The sequence below is a fragment of the Acomys russatus genome, chromosome 6 (genome assembly GCF_903995435.1).
Source record: "Acomys russatus chromosome 6, mAcoRus1.1, whole genome shotgun sequence".
In the NCBI taxonomy this organism is placed as follows: Eukaryota; Metazoa; Chordata; class Mammalia; order Rodentia; family Muridae; genus Acomys; species Acomys russatus.
The window spans coordinates 84,927,076-84,939,486 of record NC_067142.1 but is presented as its reverse complement, the minus strand read 5'-3'; positions in this window follow the sequence as shown (position 1 = coordinate 84,939,486).

Sequence of the window (12,411 nt, the reverse complement as noted above, 5' to 3'; positions counted from 1 at the left end):
CGGGAACTTAGAAATCCAGCTAGAAACTGGGCACTGGTGGCACTTGCCTGTGATCCCAGCACTTGGGAGGCAGGCCGGTCTATGGAGTGAGTTCCAGGACAGCCAGGGCTACATAGAAACCCTGTCTTGAAAAACAAAAGAAATTAAAGAAAGAAATCTAACTGGAGAAAAATTTCATGTAAAATTGAATAAACAATTATGATTATTCGTATGTAGAGACAGGGAAATTTTAAGTTATCTTTTTAATGTTTTTAGTCAATTTGTAGTAATTCAGGCAGAATCTGCATCATCAATTACTTCCGGTATCTATGTCACAGCTTAAAAATGACCAAAAATATACTCTCTCTCCCACCTGTTTCTATTTTTAAACTGACAGTGTTGTTTGTAATGATAATATATGTGTTAGCTCTCGAAGCTTTGAACAGATGACAGGTAAAAGTTGTAATACTTAATGTCAGAAAAGTGTATGTGTGTTTTGTTTGTCATTGTTTGGGAAAGGGCGAAAGTATAATGTAATGATGCAGAATGAACTGACGGTGTCTTCAGTAGTTTAAGTGAATGTTATGGATAATATGTCAGATAGTAATTTGATAACATCTGTGTGTGTCATGGTTTCAGAAGTGGTAATTGTCACCTTTGTCAGCGTTAGTCAGATGGTTGCAGAAGCTGTCACATCTGTGAATGCTGTGACGTGGCTTTTGTCTTTGAAAATGTTTGTGCTAGTACCTGGAACAGCGCCTGTGTCTGATATCTTCATTCCTCTTCTTTTTTTTGCTATTTTTATAATTTCTCTGTGTTTGTTCTTCATTATTTCATACTTAAAATAAATTTATTTTTTTAATGCTAACTTTATAAGTCTTTTAAAAGCAAGTCTTGGTGCCTGGTATATATGGGAAGTTAGAAAGTGATTATATGAAGCGAGGTGGTGCACGCCTTTAATCCCAGCGCTCAGGAGGCAGAGGCAGGTGGATCACTCTGAGTTCAAGGCCAGCCTGGTCTACAAAGTGAGTCCAGGACAGCCAAGGCTACACGGAGAAACCCTGTCTCGAAAAACCAAAACCAAAACAGAACCAAAACCACCAGACAGCGATTATTTGAGCTTAGTGTGAACCCAGGAGGGAGCTGAGCCTGCTGTGATCAGCACTCAACAGAAACAATGTAAGAGTAAGCTGGGAGGGGCTCAGCAGTGAGGAGTGTGAAACGCTCTTGCAGGACCTGAGTTTTGCTCCTGACACCCACATCACATGGCCACAGCTGTCCCTGGGAGCCAACCCCCCTGTGGCCTCCATGGGCAACTACTCTTACGTGCACATGCCTCCACACGTGTGCATGATTTAAAACAATAAAACAAACCCTAAAATCCAGCTTCCAGAAGTGGCATCAACAGGACAGCCAAGTGTTGTTCTCAGAAGTGCTGTTTCTCACGACTCTTCGTGGGTAGCACTATTGTTGGGGTTCAGTGTAGAGGTCTCAACATAGTTCAAGCAGAAAACCTGTGAAAAGCAAGACAAGTTCATTTTAACCACATTGCCCTCGCTCAGCAGTGGCGTAGCACAGTGCCAGGAAAGACTCCGTCAGGGAGTGCAGGGCAGACACAGCCTTCACCAGCCGCGAAGGCGATGTCTAACTGCCCACGCAGCATGTCGAGGTGATTGGTATACAGAATGTCTGTTGGCCGAGCACTGGCTTTCCAGGCAAGTCCACATGGGTAGTGACTACAAGGGTTTCGGCAGCTGTCGCTCAGCTTGGCAGCACTAGAAGGCACCCGAATACGGAAAGCAACTGGGAAGTTCTGTTCACCTGGCCTGGCTTTTTCAGGATGGAGAGAAGACAAGAGGGACTCTCTAGCCAGTCTGATCAGTTAATGGCATTTCTCTGCTAAAAGGTTGTCAGTAAAGCCTGGAGGAGGCGGCCAGAGACGTGGCTCTGTGGGCAAGGTGCCTGCCGCAAGCCTGACGATCTGAGATCAATCTCCAGGGCCCACATGGTCAGAGAAGGGAACTCACTCCAGTTGTCCTCTGACTGCCACATATGATCTGTAGCATGTGCACTCATGGGCTAGCATGTGTATACACGCACACAGGCTCACACAGGCGCACACACACACACACACACACGCACGCACGCACACACACACACGCACGCACACACACGCACACAGGCTCACACACACAATTAAAAAATACTTAAGCTGGGTGTGGTGGTGCACACCTCAGAGGCAATCAGACCTCTGAGTTCAAGGCTAGCATGGTCTCCAAAGAGAATTCCATGACAGCCACAGCTGTTACACAGAGAAACCCTATCTTGAAGAACAAACAAAAACAGAAACAAAACTTAAACAAATTAATCTAGAAAAAGCGTAGTTTCTTAGGAAAGGAATAAAAACTAAGCTGGGTATGGTAGTGCAGACCTGTCTTCCCAGTATTTAAGAGACAGAAAAAATTTCAGGATCCCCTTTAGCTTTGTAGTGAGTTTGAGGCCAGCCTGGGTACATGAGACCTTGTCTCAGAAAGTTAATGTTTATTTAAAATAAAAATTGAAAACAAGCCGGGCAGTGATGGCGCACGCCTTTAATCCCAGCACTTGGGAGGCAGAGGCAGGTGGATCTCTGTGAGTTCGAGGCCAGCCTGGTCTACAGAGTAAGTCCAGGACAGCCAAGGCTACACAGAGAAACCCTGTCTCGAAAACCCAAAATGAATAAATAAATAAACAAATAAAAAGGAAACAAAAACCAGGTGTGGTGGCGCACGCCTGTAACCCCAGCACTCTGGGAGGCAGAGGCAAGCAGAGCTCTGTGAGTTCAAGGCCAGCTTTGTCTAGAAAGCCAGGCTACACAGAGAAACCCTGTCTCAAAAAACAAAAACAAACAAAAATTGAAAACAAATCAAGGGAATAGAGTGCCACAAAAGCATACAATAGTAATCCAGTAACAAACTGCAGAGATTGAGATCTGTGAATTTCCTGACCAGGGACTTATAATAGCTGTTTATTTTCCAGTGCTGAGATCAAAGCCAAAGAAAACCATTTTTTAAAGCAAACTCAATGTTGTAGTCAGAATGAGAGACAATGGGCAAAGGTTCATGAATTACAACACTGGGTCCCCAGTGCTGGTGCTATTTGGGAAGCTATGGGTGCCTTGAAGAGGCTCACACTCTCTTCTGGCTACCAAAGCAGAGATGACGCAAAAGGCAAAAGTCACCGAATTCCTGACTCCCTAGTATTGGCTCTCTCTCTCTCTCTCTTTTTTTTTTTTTTTTTAGTGCTTTTCAACTTGCTTGTTGGGGAAGGGGGGTTGCTGGGTTTTTGTTTTTTGCCTATCAATGGGAGATTAATAATAAAGCTGGCTACTCAAAGAAAAATACATTAGCAATATAATACACTTCCTTTGGCTGAGGGATTTCCAAGAGAGTGTGGCATTGGCTCTTTGCCGGGCTTATTTCTAATTATTCTTATGCAGGTCCACAGTGGAAAAGTAAGAAGGAAGCTGATAGAAACGAAATATGTACAGTTGAGAGAGCAAACGAGCACTAGGAATCTTAGTCCTCCTGCTTGGCTCTGGACAATGGTGAAGGCGCCCTGAGCTCCAGACCACACCCAACTAAGCTCCCATCTTGTAAAGCCTAAGAAAGTTTTTCTAGAAGGAAGTTTTCACCAGCTTTAGTGTACAGAAGCTGCTGTAACTGTGGTCCAGGGAATGGGGTATAAAAGATTTTCAGAACAAAATCAATTTGTTTAAGAAATGAAATGAAGGCCGGGTGTGGTGGCACACGCCTGTAATCCCAGCACTTGGGAGGCAGAGGTAGGCGAATTGCTGTGAGTTTGAGGCCAGCCGGGTCTACAAAGCGAGTCCAGGACAGCCAAGGCTACACAGAGAAACCCTGTCTCCAAAAACCGAACTAACCAACCAAACAACAACAACAATTGAAATTAAAAGCAGAACTGCCTAGGTCAGTATTTCCCTAGAGTTAGCATGCTGCAACTGTGGTCCAGCATGACCAACCTAGGACTGTCACCTTCCTGGCTGCTGCCAAGCTCAGCCAACTACCTAGTGTCTGCTGCTGCCCTTGCGGCCCTGCCATGGAGCACCTTGATACCGAACTCACTGAAGCCTCCACAGTTCAGAAATGAAAACTCCTCAGTGTCAACCATGAAGACCCTCCTGTTCTTCGCAGCTTTAGTGACCACAGTTTCTACTAGGTTGTATTTATTTTACAGCTGAATCTTACATATTCGAGGTGCCTCAGAATGACCGATAGAGACAGAGCAGCTTTTATTCTGCAATTGCTGCCTTTGTTGCTGCTCATGTGGTTCTGGCTCTGTCTGTCTATGAGGCCTGGAATGAAGGCTCATGGCTGTGGCCTAAAGGCAAGTATCACCTTTTGATAGCATGAAATTTATTTTTTCAGTATGTTCAATATTTTTGTGATATTGGTAATAAATACATTTTGTTTGAGTAAAATTGAAAACATGTTTTTGAAAAAGTTCAAGATCATCCTCTGCTACAGAGCAACCTGAAGACCCAATAAGATATATAAATATAAATATATATATATATATATGTGTGTGTGTGTGTGTGTGTGTGTGTGTGTGTGTATGTATATATATACACACACACTATATATGTGTGTCTCAAAAATAAAAGGCAAATAAAGTGATGGTGTTTGGGTGTCACGTTAATAAGGAGTGGAATTGTGATGGTGACTCTTTGCTGACTTGAATGACTTACAGTCACTGAGGAAACATCTCTGGGTGTATTTTTGATGCTGTTTTAAGAAAAGCTTAACTGAAGACCCACCCAAATGTGGGCAGCACTACTAATAGGAGGAAGTGAGGTGAATGTCCCCACGTACATCCCTCTGCCTCGTGGCTGTGGATGCCATGTGATCAGCTGCTTCACTCTCCTCTTGCCATGACTTCTCTGCTCACTAATTTATACTGAGCGTTAGCCTGGCAGGCTCTACAGTATAATCACCAAAGAGACAAACAGCTGGAGATGCTGATGAAGGGTTATCTTGATCCAGTTAAATGAGGTGGGAAGATCTATTCTAAATATATGGGTGGGGTCAGCACTCTGTGGCCTGTGGTCCTGGGCTGCATAAGTCAGGGAAAGCTAGCTGAACGTGAGTATTTACCACTCTCTGCTTCTTGGTTGCTGACACATGTGGCCTTCAGTTCTTGCTGCCAGAACTGCCATGATGGCCTGTACCCTCCAACAGTGAGCCAAAGTAAACCCTTTCTGCCTTTATTTGCTTTTGTCAAGGTGTTTTGCACCACAACAGGAAATGTAACTAAGGTGTAAATGGTACCAGGAGTTGGGTTGTTACCGTGGTGGACCTGACAGTGTGGTTCTTAGACCTTTGGAGCTGGCTTACAGGAAGAACGCAGAAGAGAAACTTTGGCCTAAAAACTCCTTTGATTGCTGAAAGCATAACTTACTGTTTCATTCTGGCTGGAGTTTGGAAGAAGGTTGAGAGAAAGTCAGAGTCATTCATGAGCTTTCAAAGAGGAATAAAGATTTTATTAGGAACAAGAATTATTTGGTTTTTGGAGATAGAGTTTCTCAGTGTAGCCTTGGCTGTCCTGAATTCGCTTTGTAGACCAGGCTGGCCTCGAACTCACAGAGATCTGACTCTGCCTCCCTGAGTGCTGGGATTACAGGCATGCACATTTTAAAAGAGATCATCATCTTAAAAGAGAAAGCTAAGCTTAGACTGTGGAACAGGTGCACTACTCCTGGAAAGCAACTGCCTAGGAAGAGTTTCTCCCTCAGAGACAACACACACAGAATGCCTCAGCAGGTCCAAGTGGACCATGCTCTATCACAAGACGGCAGCATTGTCCCCTTGTTACTTTTTTATTTTTTCAAGCATGAAAGACTCGGTTGAGAGGGCCACAAGTGTAGCTCCATGGCTTCAGAGGGCTGCAGAGGCCAGGCAGCGTGTGGCAGAGCTGTAGTCCCTGCTGGGTTGACATGGAAGCCATTTTGTAAAGATGACGTCTGAGTAGCAATGTAGATCACAGGATGTTGGAGATGCCAAAACCATGCCACATACCTTACGGAAAGGTGCATGTAGGAATTGGACCCAAGAGAGGCTTCGTGTGCTGAAGGTAGCCAAACTGGAATCCATAGGGCCTACATAAATCCTCTGGAAATCCCAGAGGAAAGCCTCAGATGCAGTAACTGCCCCAGTTGTGGCAACAGAGCCCTTAATAAGAACTTGCCGATACACATAAGAAGCAAACTGGCTGATTTCAGAGACATGGTGCTACGGTATCTGAATTTGTTCTTGTTTATAGCAGCTGCTAGTAAATAGACCATAGTACCTAGCCAAGGGGCCTGTGCAGCAAAGGAACGAAGCTCAACTGCTCTTGTGGTCAGGAAAAATGGGCTCTTCTGTTTGTTGTGCAGCCCATAAGACAGGACTAAAGAGCAAACAGAAGCAGGCATGGTGGTGTGCACCTTCAATCCCAGCACCTAGAAGCGGAGGTAGGCAGATCTCTGTGAGTTCAAGGCCAGCTTGGTCTATATATTGAGTGCCAGGCTAACCAAGACTACATAGTGAGACCCTTTCAAAATAAGACAAAGGAAAAGCCAGAAAGAAAGCCACAGACAAGACCACACTCATATGTGCAGCTCTTTATGTCCCCCTGTGCCCAGTTAGTCCACATCTTTGCACAGTTTTATAAGAATAAAGCAACTTGTGTGTTTAACATAAGCATTTTCCATATGCCTATATGGCCTTACTAACCATTATTTAAGTGACCACATACTAGTCCAATGGGGCCAATGCAGCATAATGTACTTCATAGCTGTGTCTGCTCACTCAGTTGTACCTGTCGCTGTCCCCCTTGTGCACTGGTGACTGCCCAAGCCACCATCCCTTTCCCTGTACAGGAAGTAAGAGAGTAAGTGTATAGCCCAGACCACAGTGCCCGAAGCAGCCCTCCCCTCGCACAGGTATTGGCAGGCACCCTACTGAAGGCTCGCGCGCTTGCCCTGTGAGTACCCAGCTAAGAGATGTCCAGGTGCCAGGATCTTTCACCTGAGGGAAAGTTTACATTATCAGGACATCGGTGGCCGCTCACGGGCCTGCTCCGCACCCTTCCTGTGCTTCCTGCCTGATAACCAGAGAGCCTGGCTACAGGCTGATGCCATGAAACCTCCCCCACCCTCCAAGAGGTATAAAAAAAACGTTACAAGCTCCCCCATACTACTCTGCCTCTCCTCAGGGCCCCTGCCATACTGCTGGTTATCTGTCTGCCCATGACATTAACAACATTTTAATCAACTTTTTACTCCTAACAGTTCATCTCAGTGTCCTTGAACTGCCATCTGAGATATTTCTTAAAACAAGATACAATAAAGGCCTTTTTCTCCACTTTACATTCCAGTGAGACAGGAAAGACAGGTTGTTGGTGTTGGCACATCTCAGATAGTTAGCCTTACTATCAAGCCTGGTGAGATAGCTTAGCAGGTAACAGCATTATCTGCTCTTCCAGAGGACCCGGGTTCAATTCCCAGAACCTGCATGGGGGCTCACAGCTCCAGTCCCAGAGAACAGAACACCCTTTTCTGACCTCTGTGGGCACCGCATGCATGTGGCCCACAGATTTACATGCAAGCAAAATACTCATACACATAAAATAAAAATTTATAAGCTGAGCATGGTAGCACACACTTAATCCCAGCACTCTGTGAGTTTGAACCCAGCCTGGCCTATGCTGCAAGTTCTAGGACAGCCAAGGCTCTGATACAGAGAAACCCTGTTTTGAAAACCAAACCAAACCAAACAAACAAGATAGCCCTACTATCCAGTAGGAGATAGTGAGGCCAGATGCATTGGGTCTGAAATCCAACTGCCAGGCCCGCAGTTGCATACGACTTTTCCAGAGCAGAACAGTTCTGTCAGAAGAGCCTGGAGAGCCATTTTCACTTCAGCAGTTGGGAAAACACATCCTCTACTGGCTGTTTTGTTTTTTTGATTGTTTTGTTTTGTTTGTTTGTATTTTCGAGACAGGGTTTCTCTTTGTAGCCTTAGCTGTCCTGGACTTGCTTTGTAGCCCAGGCTGGCCTCAAACTCACAGCGATCCACCTGCCTCTGCCTCCCGAGTGCTGGGATTAAAGGCGTGCGCCACCACACCCAGCTCTACTTTATGAACTGTTTGAGAAAAAAGGAAGGAGAGACAAGCCACATCTAAAACCTCGGAGTCTGGCTGGAGGAATTAGCCTCTCTCTGCCTCTTGCAGAGCACCTTGAGTCACCCAGAGGTTGAATGAAGCTGCTGCTGGCTGCCAGTCTCGAGACCAACTGTGGTGTTGAGTAGGTTCCTTTACGACCTTGGCCTAAGATGCACCCAGGCTGGAGCTGGTAGCACAAACCAAATCTCTACAGGACGCTCGCCACCCTGCCTCTCAGTTTCCAGCCTGGCAGCCAACTTAACACAGGGTGTATGCTTCTAGACTGTTTTCTGGTACCACTACTCCCCTCCATATGGCACTTGTAACCCCTAATGCCTCTTATTGTTAAAAAAGAAAGACTCTGGAAGGTTGGGGTGTAGTTCAGTTGGTAAGGTGCTTGCCTAGTGTGCAGAGCCCCTGGGTTGGATCCTCAGCAACTCATAAGCTGGGCACAGCGCTGCACAGTTGTAGGCAGAGGCAGAACCACCGTAAGTTCTGTGAGTTGGAGGCTGGGGGTACATGAGACCGTATCTCAGATTTTCTTTTCTTTTTGTTTTGGAGCCTTACTCATTGTAACCACTGGGCAAAAAGAGTAACCGGGGGACCTACTTTGCCACAAGTTGTAGAGTCAGAAAAGCATGAAGTGAGACAAAGGCTCCAGTCTTGAGAGTTCCTAAGAGAGGGATGGTCGTGTCAGCCTTGGGCAGCTAGTGGCTGACAACAGCCCCAACGTCAGGCCAGTGGTGACAGTGCCAGGCACCGATCTGCCCTAGAGTCCCACAGGAGCAGCTTCAGGTAAGAGCTGGACCGATGCCAGACCATGAGGAAGCCACTGGGCTGTCATCTGCTGCTGGCGTCTCTGCTTCCTGGGACCCAGGAGGCGCCTGCTCAGATTGCTCCCCTGTGCTGCTGGGCCTGTGCAGAGCCTCAGAAAAGGTGACCCGAGCTGTCGTTTTGGATAGCTCCCAAGTTGTCCTGAAGGCTGCCCCTCTTCTGCGCCTACCCCATGTTCCAGCCTCAGAGCAGGGGTTAGCCAAGTGGAAAGAAGTGGACTCGATGACCTTCTAGTTACCATGATGACGACAGCCAGTCACACTAATGAGTCTCTAATTTAGCCCTCAGGATCTTTCCAGAAGGAAAAGCCCAGTGAACTGTGTCTACCTACTCCTGAGTCAGATTCCCGAAACTAGCATTTGTTCCGTCTTCGGCAGATCAGTGTTAGGGCTTTTCTCATGTTTATTTAGTGCCACCATGAAGAGGCTTGCTTAGAACTCTCAGTCTTACATGATTTGTCTGTGTGGTGGACTCTGGGTGTCTGGGTAGCCTGGTGTACTGGCCTCAGATGGCTGGGCAGCATTGCTAGGGCTCCTGGTGGCTGAGCGGCTCCTTGCTGCTTTGGGAACCCATCTGCCCTATAACAGACCTGACAAGAAAGGCTAGTCTAAGGAGATCAAGGCTCCCTTTCATTGTCAGACTATTTAGACAACAGGCCTCCTCCAAAATGAGAACTCCCCCAGGGATCTCATGTGGGAGGAAGTAAAGGCTGAGCCCACGTGGCAGTGGACAAGGGACGGGGGTGTAGGGATATATGATCGGGACAGGACGGGGGTCCTGGGAGTTTAAACGGGGTCACTGGGAGTTTCCTTCAGAGCAGCATGCCCTGCAGACACTGCATTCTAGACCCTTGCTCCCCAGCCCTGGGAATCTCACAGCTTCCAGACTCCCCTGTGAAAATAGACAGTGATGGCACGCAGGGCTCCTGTTGTACCTGAACACAGAGGGCAGAGGACAAGGGAGCAGGCACCCCCTCTGTCTCCGGACCCTCCCCACTTCTCCAGCCATGATTCCACCCTATCTGTGTGGTGCTGGACTAGGAGGCAGCAAAAAGACCCTGAAGGACCACCTTGCCCTCACCCCTCCCGCACCTATCCTGCCTACTCCATGCCCCAGGGGTTACGTGGCCCTGAGAGGCCAAAGGCTCCTGCTAAGGATAGAGGCAGTCCCTTCTCCCCCTGTGCGCTGTCAGGACAGCAGCACAGGTATCCTGTGAGGCTATCAGAGGCCTTTTCCAACCAGCTACACCTGGGTTCTGAGACGGAAGCACAGGTTGTTCTGCCCTTCTGGACACAGGGTTTGGGTTTGGACTCTAGTTCAAATCTTAAGAACGGCCCTCAGCGGCCCTGGGAGCCCCCCACTGGGCTCTCTGGACTCCTACTCCCTTGAGGAACTTGCTGTCTGATCTGAATCTCGTCTCTGCAGCCCCAACTCGGATCCCAGAACTAGAGGTGGGACTGACTGTCCTTCCCTCTTGGGCACTAGGTGGCAGTGAGAAATACTTTGCTGTGTGCACCCTGGCGTGGCTCTGTCTCGGAGGTGGGTTAGTGCTTTGTGTCTTTGGGCAGGCACTAGCCTTTCCGGACTGAGCATCTGCCTCTGTGATCTGGCCACACTGTGTGTTTGCATTTCTTCTAAACAGTTCTTGGGTAACGTGGCCACTTGAGCTGATGGACCTGCCATCTCTCCCAGCCAAGTCTCACCAGAAGAGGCATCTTCTCTCCTTCAGGAATGTTCCTCAGCCCACATACCCTCTTCTTTGACAGCCTTCATCTCTGGGTCCCAAGGGGATGCTCTACCTAAGGCCTCAGAGACCAAACAATCGACTGTTCTCTAACCCAGGAGGGCTCAATAACTGGCGGACGCCGTGGAGAAAGAACAGGAAAATGAGAGAGGTAAGTGGAGAAGGTCATGGAGGAGGCGTGTTAGCCCAGGCAGGATGGCTGGAGAGCTGCCTCTAGTCCGAGTTCCTGAGCTAGGGAGGAAGAGGCAGGTCAAGAGGCCCGTCCATACTCCTGGGCATCTTCCCCAGGCTCTGCAGTGCAAACTGACTTCAAAAACCACCCACCTGACTCTGCTCATTTTGTGCCATTTGGGCTGGAGAGCCCGGGCTGCCTTGAAGATGATGGTAGATGGTACCCCTGGCACTAGAATGGATGCATGAAGTGGAGCATCTCCTCCAGTGCCCACAAGGAAAAAGAAATGAAAGCAATAAGATTCAGGACCTACCTGTTACAGCATCTGCCCCACCTTCAACATACTGCCCCACCTCTCTGGAAATGAGAAAAATTCCAAGTACCAGTTCCACTCTTGACAGTCTGTTACCCTCACAAGTGAGCAAGCCCACCTCACACCCAGCACGGACTGTTTTGCCTTCACTAAATCCTTCACCCCTTGACTCCACATTAAAGGTAGTTGAAGGAGGAACTGCCAGACCCTGTTAGGCAGATGTGGACTGCAGGAGGATGGGCCTGTGCTGTGCCCCAGGCCCTGCCCTGAAGGTCTCTAGCACAGGAAGATGTATGATCTTTACACTGCCAGTTCCCCAAGCTGGTCACTCCGGTGACAGCTGCACCAGGAAGACACACTGTGGGTTTGTTTAGGATTAGGTGGCAGTACTCTTCTGGTTCTAAGATTATTCACTAAGTCCTAATGTTAGAGGAACACGGTGTGGATTCGGCAAGAACAGACCCTTGGGCACCTTAGCAGTGTGGGCATCTTGTGATGAGCAGGTCCTCGCCCACACGCCTATCTTTTCTCGACTGCAGCAGCCTCTTGGGTCCAGGTCTGTCCCAGCAGTTCAACAGTGCCTGACTCGTGCGCTGTGGGATCCTTAGTCCCTAGTACAGCAGCAGGCACACAGTAGGTGCTCAGAAAGCACCTGGGTAATGAATAAACCATGAAAACAGCTGCTGGAATTGGCAGCAAGCAGCTGGCTACGTGAGAATCCCAGTTCATGTAGTGTTATGACTCCAGGGATGCTGTCTGGGCCCCACCTTTCCTCTCCTGAGGACTGCACTGCCTGCACCGACCCCTCTTGTTTTCGTAAGATTCTATGGACCACAGGGCTGGGACCTCTAGAGACCACATGGCCTCGGGGCCCCAAACTTAATTGGTTCAGTACTGAGGGGTGTGAACCCCACCCCTGACAATTCTGACTTCATGGCTGGGGCTGCAGGCTGGACATTGGGACTTTTTAAAGCTCCTTCACATGGTTCTGTTGTAAAGTACTAGGGACCTGATCTACCCTCATTTCATAGTCTGAACCCCTGAGAGGGAGAGTGCACAGCTAGGATTGGGCAGTGCTGAGCACTCTACCCACCCAGGAAGCACTAACACACATGGCAGCTTCACCGCCTGTACAGAAAGACACCTACCTGGGCTTTGAGTCACATCCTT